At 42.6% G+C, this 19,032-nt stretch overlaps 1 long non-coding RNA gene and 4 other non-coding genes across 10 annotated transcripts; 2 read left to right on the top strand and 3 right to left on the bottom strand.

The window, feature by feature from the left end:
* Positions 1-1,059: 1,059 nt before the first annotated feature.
* Positions 1,060-1,131, bottom strand: TRNAQ-UUG (transfer RNA glutamine (anticodon UUG)). Its single transcript has one exon. It is a non-coding gene; the product is annotated as a tRNA-Gln (tRNA).
* Positions 1,132-1,740: 609 nt separating this feature from the next.
* Positions 1,741-1,812, bottom strand: TRNAQ-CUG (transfer RNA glutamine (anticodon CUG)). The gene has a single exon. It is a non-coding gene; the product is annotated as a tRNA-Gln (tRNA).
* Positions 1,813-2,447: 635 nt separating this feature from the next.
* TRNAM-CAU (transfer RNA methionine (anticodon CAU)) lies at positions 2,448-2,519 on the bottom strand. The gene has a single exon. It is a non-coding gene; the product is annotated as a tRNA-Met (tRNA).
* Positions 2,520-3,134: 615 nt separating this feature from the next.
* LOC125702383 (U6 spliceosomal RNA) lies at positions 3,135-3,241 on the top strand. The gene has a single exon (XR_007380565.1). It is a non-coding gene; the product is annotated as a U6 spliceosomal RNA (small nuclear RNA).
* A 1,026-nt stretch (positions 3,242-4,267) lies between these two features.
* LOC125702247 (uncharacterized) lies at positions 4,268-14,248 on the top strand. 6 transcript variants are annotated; one of them, XR_007380499.1, is made up of 8 exons: positions 4,275-5,602; positions 5,931-6,134; positions 6,216-6,341; positions 6,607-6,732; positions 7,226-7,279; positions 7,402-7,465; positions 7,580-7,778; positions 10,014-14,248. It is a non-coding gene; the product is annotated as an uncharacterized LOC125702247 (long non-coding RNA). The 6 variants fall into 6 exon arrangements; XR_007380495.1 differs by having other exon boundaries at positions 4,270-5,602; positions 6,607-7,279; XR_007380497.1 differs by having other exon boundaries at positions 4,272-5,602; positions 7,226-7,465.
* The last annotated feature ends 4,784 nt before the right edge of the window (positions 14,249-19,032 follow it).

Below are 19,032 nucleotides of genomic sequence, written 5' to 3'. Positions count from 1 at the left end.
CTCACGTCTCATTCCATGTAAAATTGGACTTGACTTTAAGTGCTCTTTGTTCTAATCTACAATGATTGAATTTATATGAATGCGGCTGTAACAGCAACAGTGCATCAGCTCTTTATGAGTGCTGGGGATTACAGAGACACTTCCAGCTGTGCTCTGAAGGGAACAAGTTTCTGGTCAGCAGCTGGAAATGGTAACGTGTTCTCTATGACTACACAGTGCATCACTGGAAGGCAGAGGAGCACCCAGTGGCTCTGAAGTGCTCTCAGCTGGGAAGGATGGTGCTGGCAGAGCAAGTCTGCGCTGCTGGATGGTTGCACTGATTTAAAACACCAGCACGCAAGGAGCAGTAAAGAGATCTACCTTGGGATAGCAGGATCAATCCCTGCTGAAAGAACAGGGTGCTGCTACAGCGTGCAACGTTAGTTTGAGATGCTGTGCATCGGCAGGGCATGCAAAGATGTAATTAATTTTGCAAACATTTTCATTAATTCTCTGAAGCAGGATTCTGAGTTCCATAAAGTAATGGCTAGCTGTGGAGGCGGTCTGCATTTCTCCAATGGACAGTAAGGGAGTGGATAGTTACCTGGAAGTAAAGAGGGTTGAGCTGATCTTCAGAACGGAACAGAGCAGGGCTGATCCCGTATGTAAGCAAGCAGGGACAGCTGCTGAGGAGGTACTGGGAAATTGAGCCATCCTTAGGCACTTAGAAGTAAATAAGGTTTGTGGCAGCAAAGCAGAGGTAAAACTACTGAAGTTGCGCAGAGTACAACGCGAGGCTACAGCCAGATGTACCGAATTAGCAAAATAACGAAAGACCTGATTAACTTTGGGTGAGAACTATTTGGAAATTAAAATCTCCCTTGTTCGTGTTGTCAAAAGTACGCATCTTGCATCGCCCCCTTTCAGACACACAAGAACAGCACTGCAGCTGGCACCACGGAAAGCCCTTCCGGCTGTCCGCCCTCCCCCCCCCGGGCTCTCAGCGCTTTCAGGGCTCCTCGGACGCGCTCCTCCTTCAGTCACCTCTGCGCCGCCGTCAAAAAGTGACCCCCCTTCAGCAGGTTCTACCGAGATTTGAACTCGGATCGCTGGATTCAAAGTCCAGAGTGCTAACCATTACACCATAGAACCGCACGGTGGCACCCGCCTCTGCTGTGCTGCATAATAAATTACCAACGATGCTCAGCAGTAAAACTCCCCAGCACCACCGACCGCTGAACAGAGCGTTGATGGCAGCCCAACCGCTCACCTTCTGCCTCTCTGCTCCATTCGATGTCCGACATAGGATGACGACAGCTGAACTATTAACTGCAGGACGCGGCAGAGGTTGCCGGGAGAAACAGCGCAGGAAAACTGCTGCTTTCAAACAGGTGAAGCGAACAGCAGGAGGGGCTGCGGAGCTCAGCAGGCGGCCTCGTGTTCTGCTGGCACCGAGTTGCTGCTTTCACACTGGTTGCTCATCGCACAGAAAGGAACTAGTTACACTTCAGCACACTGCAGCAGGTCTGAAATTACACAGATAAGGCACGTAGCGATGCAGTAACTTAGATGCAAAAAATACACGCAAAAAAAAAAAAAACAGACAAAAAAATGAGAGGGTTCTCTCGCTTTTCTGTTCCCCTTTGCGCCTGATTTCGGCAGCACAGGTCAGTAACTCACAGCACTCCAAAAGCCAACGCATCACCCAACTTCCCCACGATGGCGGCCGTTCACCAAATGTCGTCCCGGACAAAAACTCTCAGGTTCCACCGAGATTTGAACTCGGATCGCTGGATTCAGAGTCCAGAGTGCTAACCATTACACCATGGAACCGCTTAGGAGCAGCCTCCCAGGCACTCCTGTTGAGGGAGTCAGACATCAAGGAGCCCCTTGTCAGTTCGCTCTCTTCTCGTTTTCCCTTGCAGTCCGCATGATAAATCCCACTGTTCCTTTATCGCAACGCATCACAGCGGTGAAAACAATGCCATTTCAGAAGCCCCTTAACATTAAACAAAACCACTAAGCCCTCTCTCGCGTCACTGCCAGTACAAACACAGCCTGAACGGAGACTTGCAACACTACTGCACTCACTTTCACTTCGTATCTGTAGGCCCGTTTTGCTTTCACGCATCGTTTGTCTGCTTGCTTTGGTTGAGAAGATGCACATACCAGCATCACAACCACAGGCGTGAACTGACCCACAGAAGGTGACTGGGAGCCATGAAGCGGATGGGACGGGCAAACCACACAAACTGCAGGACTGAAGCACTGCGCCGGGCTGGAAAAAAAGGAGCCCCAGCACAGAGCTTACGTGTCGCCATCGCACCGAGCGCATCGCGCGTCAGCACTACAGACCGACCACAGACCGACCCGACCCACAGAGCGGCCGGGCTGTGCCCGGTAACGCAGCTCAGCACAAATGCCGCTCGTGCTAATATGGCTGTTCGCCCCAAAGCGAAAATTAAGGCTAGCAGAGGATGGTTTCGATCCATCGACCTCTGGGTTATGGGCCCAGCACGCTTCCGCTGCGCCACTCTGCTCCTGGTTATAGGTCTTTCATGGCGGCACTTAGAACAGCGCCCGTCCCGCCGCCCCACGCCTTGACTCCAGCCGCTGCTGCTTAAACCCGACCCCCCCCCCCCTCCCCTAGCCCCCCGCTGCCGCGCAGCTCCCCCACGAATTGAGCGCCGCAACAGCTGCTGCGTGCGCTGTGCAGACACCTGGCGAAACGACGCGAGACTGAAAGCACCGGGATACCGCTGCGGAAAACCAAGTACAAACTCCTGATGTACTACCGCAGAAACAGCGCCGACTCCGAAGAACCGAGCGCTGCTGGCCTTAAAGTCCTACCAAAACTAAAGAAACGAACCCAGACGCGGCCGCCGAGCCCGCACACCAGCGGGCAACCCGCCCCTCCCGCCGCCCCATAGTGCTGCGCGCATATTTGCATAGCGCGGTGCTCACTAGGGGAGATTCGCCCCCTCAGGTCCGCTCCCCGTAAGCTGCCTCGCACGCTGTCCCGCACCTCTGCCAGTGCCGTGTTCTGTCTGTGTACCCCAGCACACACTTTGTGCTTGCCTCACCGCGGGCTCACCCTATCCTATGAGAGCTCAGTGATCTGGGCTATAAATACCGCTCAGGCGGCAGGCCAATTCGTGCTCGCTTCGGCAGCACATATACTAAAATTGGAACGATACAGAGAAGATTAGCATGGCCCCTGCGCAAGGATGACACGCAAATTCGTGAAGCGTTCCATATTTTTTCCTTTTTCTACTTATGCCCTGACTCTACCAGATACCTGGGCAGCCTGAGCTGTTAAGAGGCAGCCCGCCACGGCAGGGCACGGCTGGATGTGCGGCCCCTCCAGCCCGAGCCATTACAGCCCTTCTCAGCTCTCAGAGCCTTGCAGCTCACCCTGCCTCACTCACACGCTGCTCGGTGCTCCCCACACGGCACCCACTGACCCTGAAGGCACAGGGCTGAGGAACCCTGAGTGAAGGTGTCTTCCCTACCTGGAGCACCTCCTGCATTCTGCTCTGCGTTGTTCTCCTCAAGCTGAGACCCTGAGGCCTCAGGGTTACACAGCTTAGTCCAGAAGTCCCCTTCAGCACAGGCACGAGGATTGCAATAACACCTGTAAAACCTGCTGCAGAGAAACGACTCCCAACAAGAGGAGTGCTGTGGGTTCCTGGCCCTTTCAGGCCTTGCCTCAGGGCTCAGATTATAGCATTACCACAGGGCAGTGCCTGTCTGAATGTAGTTCTCTCAGGTTTTATCCCTGTTCTTTCTCTCTCCTGCTGGCTCTGGGCTCTGGCACTGACATCTGCTCAGCCCTGGTTCAGCTCACACTGCTCCACGGTACTTCTCAGACGTTCTGTAAATACCTGGAGGCCCTTCCCTTCTACCCCAGTGTGTGAATTCAACACACCATGCACAAACAGCACTACTGCTGAGCTATCTGCCAGACCGGTGTGTTTCCCACACAGCTACCTGCATACTTCACTCCTGCCCTCTTTTGCTCTGTCCATCCAACAGGCGATGCATCAGTAATAAAAAAAAATGTGTAAATATTGTATTGGTGCAGTAAATACTCATTCTTTATCTAGCTAGAATGTTTAAAAAGAAGAAGAGGCCCAGAAGGAGCTGAACTGAGGGTGCTGTTAACTCCTCAGCTCAGGTATTCTGAGATTTCCAGGCAAGCATTGCTCAGCTGACTGCTGTAACTATGCTACAACAATTCTTTTACAGATTATAATTTGCAATTAACTTGCACACTGAAATAAACCTGCTGAGATTCTGTTGTAAATGATAAAAGATAATGAGAAGTTTAAATACTTTTTTTTCAAGTTATCTAAATATTGGACAAAAGAAGAACAAAAATATGTTATTTGGGTCACGTTTCTTAGCAGTTGCAGCAGTCAAATAAATGTTGCTACACAGTCTTCAGTCATCTCCTCCTTTTTGAGCTAACTTCTTTAACTATGTTAACCATCAAAATTGACAGCAGAAAAATAAAATCAGCAGGTGTGATTGTCCTTTCATTCTTTAGGTAAAATCACCCATAAATATTTCTAATAAAAGTGGTTTGTCTTCTGAGACATTTAAGAATGTATGTGTAAGCAGAAGTGTACGGCAGCACTAAGAAACCGATAGGATATCTGACCTCATACATTGTGACAGCATGGCTTTCAAATCTTGTCTTCCAAATGGGTTCTGATTCTAAATCAATTTTCAAATGGAATTGGTTTCATTTTGCTTTTAGTGGGATTTATGTAGCATTTCCCTTTCAGTGCGAAAGTCAAACAGGCAGCTGAGGGGACGGTCCTGGCTTTGCTCCTGAGTCTGGCTGCTCACGAGGTGTCCTGCAATTCATGCTGGGAATTGTTGCATGGCAGAAGCACACTGTGACCCTCGTTCTGGACTTATGCAGCGAATGTTTAAAGCTGTGTTGTGCCAGTGAGTGCTGACTGTTCCAGAGCACCATCTGCTCAGCTGTGGTAACGCTGATGCCGTGTGACAGGGCTGTCGTGCGGTTGGTTACCAGTCATGGAAACCCCAACCAGTACAAAACCGTCACTGGAGCCAAATTAAAAGCGATCCCTCGTAGGTGTGCAGGACGGGAAGCGCCTCCTGCGTGCTTTGGGGCGGTTCCGTGTGGGGCAGGGAGTCGGACTCGATCCCCCCGGGTCCCTTCCAGCTCAGGACTGCGCGATTCCTGTCAGCGCTGGTACCTTACAGATACCGCCTCTAACCTCAGCGTCTTTAAATGCTGTTGTGAGGAGGAGAATCTGTAATTAACCGCGCATTTTAACGTTTCAAAAGGGATTTTTAAGGCTTAGAACCACTACTCCAGCACGCCTCCCAACGCGCCCCTCACAGCGGGCGGTACGTCATCAGCACGCGCCGCTCCCCGCGCGCCATCACAGCAGGGCGTTACGTCATCAGCACGCGACGCGCCTCATCGCAGCGGAGCCGTACGTCATCAGTGCGCGCAGCGCCGGTCACGTGTCCCTTGTTTACCTCCGGCGGGAGTTGCGCTGCTGCGGCCGGCTGTGCGCGGGCGGGCGGCTTCCCTGGGAGGAGGGGAAGCACTTCGCGGCGAAGGCAGGTGGGAAGCGGACAGGTAGGAGGCCGGCTGGGGCCGCGAGGGCGGTGGTTCCCCTCGGGGACGGCGGGAGACCGGGCTGCGGAGGGCCCCGCGCTGCGGCACGACTGCAAGCATCGCTCGGAGAGCGGCGGGGGCTGCCGTCGCGGGGCGGGGTGGGGTGAGGTGGGGTGGGAGGAGCTTGGGGAGGGACGGGCGCCGCAGCTCGTGAGGTGATCGCAGAGTTTTGGGGCCTTAATTTCGTAGAAGTGAAGCGTGTCCCATGTTTGGGAGCAGCTTCTGCCGCCGTGGCTCTCAGTGTTAAGGTATAACCTTTCTCCCTAAGCGATCTGTTCTTTATTACTAGGCTTACGATGTCGCTGCCAACGAAGAGGTGTGGAAGACCCCCGGTGTTGTCTTTCTTGGAAAAGAAAAAAAGAAAACAAAGTCTTGATAGGAGGAGAGGGAAAACCAGGATTTATGTTGGAAATCATATCGACCGATGGCTGACGCTGAAGGAAAAACTGGATTTCAGAAACGATGCAGAAGTCGCTGGGTTTTTATTGGACTTGTGAGTAGACTGTCAACATACTCTTCTGTTTAATAGTACCATGTAAATTCCTGGCATCCACATCAGCTGTTTTGTTTCTAGGTATGACAGCTATGACCCGCTGACAAAAGCTCCCATCTGTCCCCTCCCTGGGGGTGTGAGAAGAATCACTGTGAAAGAAGAAAGAACATTGTCAGACAGTGCTTGCTTAATAGCAGCTGACGGAACGTTAGTAGTGTACTCTCTTTATATGTGAAGGGGGCAAATGAAATAATTTTCTTGATAGTACTCAAAAGGTTGCAGCTGAGAGGGGAGTATATAAGGAATGAGAAAATAAAATCAGCTGTATGCACAAGTGTATAATTTGGCTATCATTTCTAGAAGCTTTTCAATTTTTTGTTTGTATTGTTAAATATGTAATGGTAGTCTAGAGAAAACAAAACATCTTTACAGAACAATACATTGAAATTAGAATTTTGGGTTGGGTTTGCAGGTATGATGATGGTGACCGGTTGTCTAAAGAGGCTGCTTGTTCTGAACATGGAGACTTCAGAATCCTCACTGTGAAAGAGGAGCAAGAGATGCCACCTCATTGCTCATCAGTGGAGACAGATAACACGTTAGTGATACCATGGGGTTCTTTTTGCATGTTTTATATTTGAAAATGTTTTGTATTGACTTTTATTATCACTTTTAATTTAGCTTATCAGAAGCTCGCATCATTCAATTCATGCTCTGTTTCCTTACCTGAAAGGTGATGATCATTCCAGTCACTGTGAGGGAAGCATCTGGGGGAGTTTTTGGAAGAGCTGTTTCTTAGAGTATACACAGCAAACTCCTTGTTCAGTGACTTGTCTTCCTGAAGTCTGTGAATAGAACAAGAAAGTAGCTGATACGTGTGAAATATTGGCTGCATTAGTAAATAACAAGGTTTTCAGTCATGCAGTTTACACACACATGTATGGTTTAACATTTTAGAAAAGAAAAATGTTTCTTTGTTGACTGTTTGAGTGATAATGCATACGAAGTGATGCATAAACCTACTTAGAAGTAGTGCTGTGCTCAAGGAGGCAACCACGCCATCAGTCGACTGCTGATGTCTTTTACTGCAGTGTCACCAGTAACTGAGGCATTCACAGTTGAGAGATCAGAGGAGCCTCAAATAGGTATGCTTGTCGTTTACTATCTATTTAGGTTTCAGTTATCCACAAGTGTTACTGAATAATCATCATTTTCTCCTTGTCTTAGTTATCAGATGTTTTACAAATGTATCTTTTAATATGTGCAGGGGGACACTGAGATCCTAGGACATTGGCATTGCACGGTGTGTCCAAACCCTTCGCTAACATGAAGTATGTAATGTGTGGAGTGTGTCTGTCTCAATTTTGTTTTTCACTATTTTTGTTGTGTTTTTGTTTTGGTGTGTGTGTTTGTGTGTCCCTAATTGTTTTCACTTTCAATTTTAGTAGGTGAACGTGTTGGGCTTCTGGAAGTAATTCACTGGCTCAGAAGAATTACTGGCAGCTGGATCAGGAGAAAACAAACACCAGCGCTGATGAAGCTGAAAATTTCAAGTTAATTCTTCAAAACAGCACTTTCCTAGGACAGTACAGTTTTAGGTTGGAGTGCTGCAATACTTTAATTCCTGGGACTGACTTCCTACAGGTGAGACAGAGATTGTTCTTACTTGATTGCTTATTTTTACCCTCTTCTAGGTGTGAGCAATAATTAGAGAAGTTGTTTGGGGGCGGGAAGGGGATGTTTGAATTCGTGCTGATTGCATGGACAAATGATCAGGCAGGTATGCAGTGCTATATAAAGAAAGACAACAGTTTAAGAACAAGGAGTTGTTTGGTGGAAGATTAACCTACCTGAAGTGGAGAAGTAGTTGTATAGCCTGTCTGTGAGTACAGCAGCTGTGTTCCAATCTGTAAACACCACATTTTTGGTTTTGTTTTGTTTATAATGTATTGCTGAGTTACAGTGATAATGGGACTGGGGGGTTCTTTGTAGCTGTGGGAAATTCATATGATGATTAAGTCATTTGCATAAAGTCATGTTAATAGCTGAACTTGAGCCTTAGAAGTAAGGTGCAACTCCATGGCTTCAGACAGATGTGCAAGGTTCTTAGTTGTTTCAGAAAATAGTGGGTTTCCTTCTGAAAAGGAATGGTGTTAAATGGAGGAAAAAAAAAACCCAAAAAACAAAACCCTTTAAAAATCCATTGTTTGTAAAGGTGTGGTGCTACGCTTCCTGTTAAAGGGTGGAGATGAAGATGATAGCTACTGCTTTTCAGGCATTGGAGTGCTATGTTTTTCTGTTGATGTTATTGCTTCAGAAGTTACTGAGCGTGTCTTTTTAATACGTGCGATTATAGAAGGGCCAGAAGAACCATACACAGTGTTGTTTCTGCTGCAAGGTCCTGTTGAAGGTGCTTTATTGAGAAATTATATCTTAATAATCATAAAGCAGCTGTTTAACTCTAGGCCATTTACTACCTAGTCAGGTAGGCTGGCTGAAAACGTTGTTGAGGAACTGCAAGTAGCAAATATAATGGAGGAAAAACACCTCATTCATCTGTTTCTTTAGTGGTGTCAATGTTTGGTTTCTGTCTTGTTTTTGGAGTCTTGCCCTGTGCTGTTTGCTTTCAGAGCTTGCTCTTGTTGGAGAGAATTGAGTTGATGGAGAAACAGTGAAGGGAGTCAAGCAGCTGGAGACTGGGGTTTTGAGATTCTTGCCAAGTATAGTGGTGTGGCTTCTTGAGTTCTGGCTGTTAAGAAGAGTTGAAATGGTGAAAGAAAGCAGGAAGAAAAGTATATAGAAATAGCTTCAGCCACATTGTTGACAGGATGTCACCGAAAGGAAGCATTACTGAACATGTCCAGTTAGCTTCCTGAATGTGAAGATCAACTTTAATGCTGCTTCTGTTATTAACTTCCACCTTTATAACTGAGGGTACTAACTAAGCATTCAAATTCAAATTATTTTCTGTTTTTTCATGTGAAAAGTCCCAAACCATCAAGCAGATGGTAAGCTATCAGTGTTTCTTGTTTGTTTCCTAGTACTGGTAATGTACTCTGACAATATTGAAGGTTAAGTCAGAGTGGTTGAATAGGCATTTTGTTCTTTTGTTATTTTTTTTTTTAAAGGAAGCGGGGGCAGGGATTTGGGATTTCTTCCACAGTATTTGAGCACCAGATGTTAAAAAGCACCTTTACCTGGACTTAAGTTGCTGAGATGTTCTCACGTTAGAGATGGCTTCTTGGGATTTGATAAGCAGCGAAACTTCTTGCCTTGATTCTTCAGGAAACGAAGTTTGTTTTTTTTTTTTTTTTTTTTTAAAGTGTTTGCAAGTAACACAAATACAAAATAAATACTAAAAATGCAGCAGCAGTTGGGTGAGGAAGACTGGTCTGCACTTTGATCCTCTCTAAGCGTGGCCAAAGAGCAACAACCAGTCTTAATTGAAGTAAAAACTCTGCGTGTTCTATTTTTGGTTTTCAGTGTTCATGGTTTTTTAATAACATAATAAGAAGAAAAGACAAACCACAATCTGTGATTCTTTCACTGATAAAACTTAAAGCACCACTGCACGTTTGCTTTCTCCTTCCAGAAGATGAGGTGATTAGTCTGAGACGTAATGCACTTAATAGTTTATTTTGTTGTAATGCTTAATGTTGATCTGTATTTTGCTATAGTGAAATCACATGCATCAAAAGTGTAAGATGTTCTTATTGTATCTGCTGCCTGTGCAAAAGCACAAACAGACTGATTATAATTTTCTGTTGCTTCAGAGTTAGAAATTATTAGGAGAACGTGCTGGTAATGCTTGTTGAAATAACGCAGACATTTGGTATTTGAATGTCCCACTGTAATCATTATTATTGTGTTACTTTTCAGGGTAACCAGCAAGAAGAAAATCAAGCACTTGAATAATGACTTTGGGGCAGTTCTTGGACCTCTTTGGTTTTGCTGGGAGGGTTTTGTGAGTTACAAAGAATGACTGTAAGTTCTCGTATGAAATCCCATGTAATTCATTGAACAACTAATTAAACTTTAATTACCTAAAGTTCTGTTGTGTTACCTTAGTGTTAATAAAGCGTGTGGAGTGGATTTACTTAACTGTGAGGTTCTGTGCAAAATTTTCTTGGCATCAGGACTGTACAATTACTGGCTGTAATGCCAGTAGGTGCGTTGCAGACTTACTCAATGTCAGTTACTTCTCATACTTTGTATTAACAAAAAGGTTCCTCAGAATTTATTAAAACTCCAAGGGTTAAAACAGAAACAACTTCCCAGCAGCAGTTGCAGCATGAAGTACATTTCCTGCCTGAATGCTTTTCTTTGGGTGATTTTGCTAGGGAGCAAATTTGAAATATTGCACATAATGGAAGGCATATTTAGAGGTCACTGATGCAATTAATGATGGTGAAAACAATGGACTAAGCAGTGTGTTGTGTTATTTCCTTCTAAAAATTGAGTAATTGAGATCAGATGTTGCTGTTCATTTCGTGGAATAATTTGATTGGTTGTTTGGCTCTTGATATTATGGAGGCTGACACATAGCACATTTTATTATGCCTCTCTTACAGTGTACCTTAACTTGTTCTTTTGTAGAGAAAGTAATTAAATATGGAGTACCTTTTGTAACAAGTTCAACGGAATAGTGTAGAGTTCTGAATTAGTTCTGCAGTTAGATATGAGTAATCTGGAAAGTTCTTAACTGAAAAACTGTGAGATTAGTGTGATGGTATTGAGTGCATGTCTGTCAAAAGGGCAGGAACTCCCAGTCTTCAGTTTTCTTTTTTTCATTTAAACCACACACTTTCATAATTATTTGGGTTGTGATCATTATTCAAACCAGTCGGGTTTTCCGTTGACTTCCATCAGAACAGCCTCTTTCTATGGAGAAATTCCCCTAATGGCATTCAGCTTTTTCACTTGTGATAAGAAGCTGCTGATCTTAAATATGCTTTTTATTTTTCGTGTGTTGAATATAAACGTTCTGACTTGGCTTGTTAATATATCTTTTGTCAAATGGCTCACAGAGAACTTGTAAGTAAACTGGAAAGGATTATTTGTTAGAGCTTCCTCCAATTGGAAGTGCCATTTCCCAGGCCTTTGTCTGTGTTCTCTTTGCTCTGTGCCTTTCACTGTTCTGACTCCTAAGCAGTCACTTGTGTAAGTGACTCAGTTTGGCCCATGGAAGATAGTGGGGCTGGTGATACGAGCTGTCAGTTAAATGACTTCATTGCTCTCAGATTGTATCCTGTCAGTGTCACCACTGCGAAAAGGGGAAAGGATTTGGCCTTTGGCATAATCATTTGTCTGCCTCTGAAGCCAACACCATCAGCAGAAGAGCCTGCTGCTGCAATAGCTCTTTGCATGAGGAGCTCTGTCCATCACCGTCCTGCCAGCCTGGTTCTTGTGCTTTAAAAAAGAACAGTCAGAATTCTGTCATGCCACTCTCGTGGAAGTGAACTGATGCTGCAAATGCATTATATTTTTAGGTGCACTCGGTATGTAAAATGCTGGTAGGATGTTTATTCTGATAGTACTGAATGTAGTGTGATACAGCTGCTACTGTACTGGATAATGATGTTGACACAATTAACAGAAACTTACAGAATTTAACTGTCATTTGTGTTGTCCATTAAATTTTGCAGAATGGTTGCACAGTAGTGAGTCTGACACAGGAGATATCTGCTCCTGCTGACAGTTAGAGAGCAACGCCTCTGTTTTTGTCAAACAAATAACAGCACAGTCAGTTTTTCTGCAGCTGTGGGTCTATGGGAATTGCTGAACTAGATTGTGTTCAAATGTAAGAACTGAATATTGGTCACGCTGCTGCTCCAATGATGGATTGAGAACATGGAGGAATTAAAACGTAAAATAATTAAGTAAAATAATTGGGCTCTTAGCAATGCCACATATTGATTTCTAACATAAGTACTAGAAAGGAATTTGTAGTGAAAGGTGAACAAAAAGCTGTAAAACACACAGGTTTGTTCTTGTGTTTATAATGTGGACTGACTGTCATGTTTGCTTTTCTTAGGACTGTGGCTCTATTAAACCTTTCTGAAATGTGATTAACTACAGAACTAGGAAGCTTCTGTCCAAATAAGAACAGGTTTTGTGTTGGAATTTAAATTTCAAACCATTAAGCCAAAGAACTTACAATACACTCATTTTCATACTAACCTTGTATCTTATTATTTTGCCTTGGCCAGAAGTTGTTCGTTTTGTTGTCTTTTTTCTTTTAAAGCAACAGCTATTGTGCTCTTAGCTAAATAGTTTACTGCTATATGAAAACTTGATGTGTTTTTTCTTTATCAGGAAAGGTGATCTACAACATTTGAGTTAAATTTATTTCAAGCAGCTCTTGTGAATGTCTTTAAGCTGTGAGATAAGCAGTTTTGTAGGTAGCTGCAGACACCAGAGAGGATGGAAGGGGGTGAAGGAGAACTAGGATGTGAGACTCTCCAGTAGGCTACTCTAGAACACAACAGCATTTCAGTATGCTATGTTCTTACTGTTTCGAATGGCTGTTTAATTTTTCAGCTCTGAATAGCTGTATGAGGCTTCAAATGTTCACGAGGGAGCAGAACCACGTTATTTAAGAATGTAAAAGGAATGCAGGACATCTGCAATTATTCTGAGTTCATCAGGTTTAGTAGACGCAAGTTGTTTCTTTTTATCCTATAGTAAAACAAGAGTGAATTCCAAGTGTAACTTTTGTAAGGCATGATTGCTTGTCTGTAAGAAAGGTTTTTATAAGATGGAATACCATCATAAACGTGGTGATACTTTTTTTTTTTCAAGAGAGTTTCAAGTCCCACGTCTGTTACTAGTGACATATTTTCTGGGTTTCTGAATCAACCCAGAAGAGTTTCAGCAGTGTGTAATGTTAACCACGTTCTCATGAGTCACTGCTGAAAATACTGGTCAGTGGATTGCAGAAAGGAAGGCACATCAAAGGAGGAATTGCAAACGTAGGAATGAATGGTAGAGTTTCATTTTGAGATGTGTGATTGAAATGTGACTTAGAGAGGAATGGTGGATGTAAATTTTTTTTTTTTTGTGGTACAAGTGCTTACCTGGCTCAGGACAAGCCTGCTTCCTCCCTTCTCTGACAGCAGAAGCAATTCCTGTTTCATCCCTCTCTAATTCCAGAGTGATTCCTCATCACTACAGGAGTCAATTTCTGAGTAGCCAGGCTTCTGTTTTCATTAAGTTGAGGATTCAACAGATAAACAGGATGCTTCTAAAATCAGATAGGTGTAAGAGGTGTCAGATCTTTGCCTTCTGATTTAGAGCATAAAGCAGTACTGCCTTCTGTAGTTTTCATGTGTGTAAATGAAAATTGATGTGTATTTAACATACCGAGGTAGGTCTGCCATTCAGTGATGTTTGTAATCTTGCTTCACATGCATACTTGTTCTAAATACCTAGCCAACCTACAGGCAGATTTACAAAAAGGGCAGGTATGTTTGTGCATTCATCTGTGTATAAAAATGTTCCCACTTTCTGTTTATAAAATCGTGCATGAATGTGGGTTGGATGGAACCTCTGAGAAACATCTCATCCAATCTGCTGCTCATCATAGGGCTGGCTCCAGGTTTGGATCAGGCTACTCAGGACCTTGGCTAGCTAAATCTCAAAAAACGCTGAATATTATACAACATTTTGAAATGTTTAATAGAGCATAGGGCTCAGGATTTAAGATTAATAGGAAAAGGAAAATAGTAATGCATATATATTGGTTTTTTTGCTCTTGTGGCAGTCTTTCAAGATATGTGACTTGACAATATGGGAGTGCTTGAAATATATTTGTTTGGATGCCTACATCATACAACTGCAGGCAATTACCAAATGTATTAGTTTTATCTGTGTGCATATAGAAAGTATTTCAAAGGTGCCAAAAAGACCTTATTTTGTCTGACCCTCAGAGGGGATGTATTTTGAAGTGATGAGACTGCACACACTGTGCTAAGTTGTCTTTGTTACATTACTGTCATGTTTGATTTTGCAATCAAGTTGTATTTCTATCAATAAAAATGTTTTGGTGAATGTGTTCTGAATATGCACTGGCACTGTGCACTGAGGCACTGAAAAATCACATTATATAGGATGGAGATATGCTACCTAAAAAGGTAAGCTTGATTTTAAGTTATGTTTGTTCTTTGCCTTGTAATGTGTTAAGTAAATTAAAGAAAAAAGTATACACATATTTTGCAAAAGGAAAAAAGGGGGGGGGGGGGGGCATCTTAAAGCTATTGACTTATGAAGTCCTTGTTCTTTAAGACAGGATATTCTGCCTCTGTAGAGTGAGTGTGTCTTGTTCTTTCTCTCCATCCTCAGTGGTATAGCATCTTTATAGTCTATGAAATCTTCACATAGGAAGAACCTTGCCAGCTTAAGTGATGGGCTAAGGTTAGGGCCTGGCACTAAACCGGTATAGATGCTCTTCTTTAAAAACTCCATTATATGATAATGTCAGTTTGACTGGGTTCATTGCAGTGGTGTTTTGGGTGCTGATCTGATCAGACTTGAACTCAGCACAGAGCAGCTCTGATGCTTGTGTCATTTTTCAATCACTACTTGTGGACTGCAACATATTTAGTGTATCCCAGTATCTTTTCTCACAGTTAAAAACCTTTTTTGCCTCTTAACATCCTGAAACTTGCAATTCAATATGTTACTGTGGTTTCAACTGTCAGCTTGAACAAGTGTAGATTTGAATACAAATACCTCAAGTGAACGCCTTTGTGAGGTTTGTGCATTAAGGCAGCTGCACATACAACATGTTTTTTCACATACAGTAGAAATGTTATCCACTGCTGTGAGCCAGGTAGCTGTTGTCTGTTTGTATCTAAAGTAGTTTTGAAATGGATTTTTATTTTTTATTTTTTTTTTTTTTTTTAAGTCTGGCCATAAGATAAAGAACTGCACAACTTTATTTCAAGGTTGAGTTTACAGCAAATGCACAACTGAGAATGAGGTACAGTTGTTTTTTTTTTTTCCTCAAGATAGTAAATGCCATAGAGACTGGCCAGAAGATGATCTCTGAGCAAAGCTGAAAATGGTGCAGTCAGTGTACATAGTGTTCCTGTAAGCTTTTCATATCAGGAGCGTATGCTTATTACAAGGCTGTCTATTCAGGGAACAGGAATACAGCTCCTGAATGGTGAGGCTTTGATGTGTGTGTGCAGCAGATTGGCAGGGCTCACATTTCAGCAGCGCTGCTGAAGCAGCTGCTGTGCTCCCCTCCTGTATGTGGGCATGGCCTCTTTGTTAGCACAATTTGTGAGTCTGTGGGGTGAACTGAATAGGAGAACTCACCTGGCTGCAAAAATTCACCCTCAAAATGATGCTTTTTTTTTTCCTGTCATTTTCTTAATCAGGCTTTTCACTCGTGCAAATGTTTGCTGGCACAATGGGAGGTGCTGTAAGGATGGAACTAGTGGCAAGAGCAGGAAATGACACGACCATTGAACTCTTGGCTAAATATTTGCCTTTGACAAGAAATACTTCTTAATCTCACACTCATTCATAAAAGCAATGAGGAAAAAAACCTGATCCAGTTACTTAAACTATTATGTCAAATTATTCTGGTGTTTTTAGACAAATAGTTCCTACTTTGTGATAAATTAAAAACCCATTGTGCATTGGAAGCTGGAGATTAACATTCTAACTTAAAAATACGAGCTTCCAGAATGCTGTTTTTAAGTATTCTTTTTTTAAAACCAATTACTTTCTGGTATTGTTAACAGTATTCTCTTACTATCCAGATATTTTTTAATTGTGGAACATGGCACAGGGGATTTCCAGGCTACAATGTCGTGACAATGCAGTTAATGGTACATGGAAACTGTGAGGTCTCAAAGACAGCAAGATTCCTATTTAAACTATGCATTGGGCCTTGAAAAGACAAATAATGGTGATTAGATACAACTTTGGCTGTCCGGATATTCTTTCTCCTCTCCTTCCCTCCATTCTAATCTTGTTTTATTCAATTACAGTTTCTGATCTCTGAGTTGTGCTTTCTGGATGTTTGACTAGCAGTTTTTTGCCAACTTCAGCCCTTCTGTTGGCTCACAAAGGAGTTAAAATGGATGAGCGATGAATAATAGTACACTTTGTGTCTGTGATTGTGGTATGTGTTTTTCTTCCCCTCTTGTGCTGTTATTTGCTAAAAGCCTGACTCAGTGATTCCTGTCACTCCCATATTGAAAATAGTAGCCTTTGGGTCTTGCAAAAAAGGAACCTGGATGGAGTGAGATTTTGAGCTGCATTTACATTTTTAGTTTATGTAAAGATGGAAAGAATCGCAGGTGTCAGATCTTCAGAAAGTGTTGAAATTATGAATGGAAAATGTTATCTAGGCATATTTGAAGACTTAATGATGTTAATTATAGGAAATATGCACTTACCTGTATTTCCTTTTTTGAGTAATCAAAATGGAGAAATGAAAGAATGAGGGTGTATGAATCTTGTGACATTACAGAAGCGTGCTTTGGTTATGTGTGGGCTATTGAAAAAAAATAAGGCCTCTGAGCTGGTGAGCTAAAACTGCAGTGCTTAAGGGGATTGTCATACAACGCAAACTGAGTTCATAATGCCAACCATCAGAGCATGTCCAACCTGAAAGCAAGCAACGTTTCTTGAGAGTAGTGTGAAATTAAAAAAGAAAAAAGAAAAAAAGGGGGGGGGGGAAAGCTTTTATTTTGTATTTTGATCAGCATTTCTATTAAAAGAGGAAGTAAAACACAAACACCCACGCTTGTTCAGTCAGGCAAGACCACCAGTGACCACAAAAAAACATTACCGAGAATCTCTGCAGGAGTTTATGACAAAGTAAATTCACAGTTATTGGTTACAGATCAGCTTGTAACTGTGCTCATAGTGGTAATCAGTTTGATTCCTGATAATACCGATTTCATTACATGTTTTTGGGTGGTGGTTTCGTTTTTGTTTTTTCTTGGACAGGTGGAGTTGGGGGAGTTTTATTGACCAAAATTAATGACGTTTTTAGTTGAAATTGTCTTTGTGGTGTGACGGGAATAATAAAATAGTAAACTGAGACTCACTGGATCCTGCCAGCACACTAATTAACCCACTGAGTTGCTGGCGTCGTATTAGCTGAACTTCATTGTCATCTACCAGCACTGACCAACCACAAGAAAATGAGAACAGTCTGCAGTGTAGGACTTGTGTAGCAGATTTATTTACAGGCATGTTCTAAAATTAATACTCTCAAGGGGAGATGTGTTTTGAGAAAGTACTTTGAATTAGATAAATTGATGATGATGTGTGAAAGCTGACTGATTTCAATTCTGAGTTTGTGCCCTTGAGAGAGAGGAAAATAAGCATACTTGAGCTGCAACCTACTAACATGTCAAATTTATTTCTCCTGCTTGGGGTTCCTGTTAGAATATTTTTTTTTCCAGCACATTTAGGTGTTATGGTTGCCCTGTTACCATCTTGTGTTTTCAGTAGTAAACCGCAAAGGTTTTGTATTCAGCAGCTTTCAGGCTGTATAAACAGCTTCATGCTGTGTACACACTATGCTATGAAGTTGATGCATGTTTCAGTTTTTCCCTCCACTTCTATAGTCTAACCTCAAAAAAGTTGTAAATATTGATACTTGATATTACGTATTATGTTAGCATTCCATGGCCTCTCTTGAGAAAGCTTTTTTCTCCTCCTAATTTGTGGAGAAACGTTCTTGACACGTCTTCCCTGATGCATCTTTGCATTTTACTCAGTTATCAAATAAGTAAACCAACTGTACAGTGAAGTGAATTGCTTCATGTTCTCCTTCTGCTCAGTTCTGTCCAAACAGGCAGTTCCTCTTGGCCGTGTCCGCTTTGCAAAGTGCTGTATAATAAATGTCACACAGGAACTCGGGTGAGAAACTTCAGATCCCATTCATAAAGGGTGTTGTTTATTTGCTGATTTGAATATTGCCTGTGCGTAGTTCCTTTTCTAAGAATGAAATGCAAATAGAGCAGCGTCATCTCATGTTAACCACAGACAAATTCAATTAGCAAAATAAACAGGTAGAGTAGTTGAACTATGGGAGAGAATTTTCTTCCTCTCTCTGTTGGAAGTCTGTCAGTAATGGCTGGTCACACACTGCTTCTCTAACCCTCATCAGTGTTCTGAAGGCTAAGAGTTCATTTTCTGAGTTTCGTTTTCTCCTGTTTTTGATATGCCAGTGACTGTGTATCAGTGTTCACAATATCTAAAGGAGGAAACTGTTCTCATATTTTGTTCTGGTTTTCCCTGAGCGATTAACCTTTGGAGCAGTTATGATGTGTGAGGTGAGAATACAGAAGTGACATCTTTTCTCCTCAACATCCTTGATTATTTCTAATAGATATAAATTGGCTTGTGTTGTTTTTTTTTGTTTTTTTTTTTTTTTCAGACAGCCCTTCTTGTTAGAGTTTGTATGTACCTAGTAATGGGATAAAAATAGGCTATTTTGAGGTTTTCAGGCTTTGGCTACATTATTAAAAATAATAATGTTGAATACTGTATACAGATATGAAAAAGATTGCAGTTATCCTATTTTTTATATAGTATCTATTAATCATATGGTTTTGAACATAGGTCGTAAGCCAATTTTCTACCATATAAGAATCTTACTAATGTCTGTTAATGAAACATGAGATTTTTCTTACCACTTTTGCCTTATGTTATTTTGTCCCTTCACTACTGAAAGCAATTGCAATTTCTTAACCTTTTTGCAAGAGTGTTTCTGTGGCTAATCACTCAAACACTGTTCTTGGAATCTCCAGTTCTGTAGTCATCCTTCGGGACTGGTTAAATACTTCAGAAAAGGCAGGCATGTAGGACATATGTCTGTTTTTCACTGTTCTTTTGTTGGTGGCTTTCTGTTGGCTTGGAAAATAGC

The sequence above is a fragment of the Lagopus muta genome, chromosome 18, assembly GCF_023343835.1.
Source record: "Lagopus muta isolate bLagMut1 chromosome 18, bLagMut1 primary, whole genome shotgun sequence".
NCBI lineage: Eukaryota > Metazoa > Chordata > Aves > Galliformes > Phasianidae > Lagopus > Lagopus muta.
The sequence above is the reverse complement of the archived record's forward strand: the minus strand, read 5'-3'. Positions and strand labels throughout refer to the sequence as shown.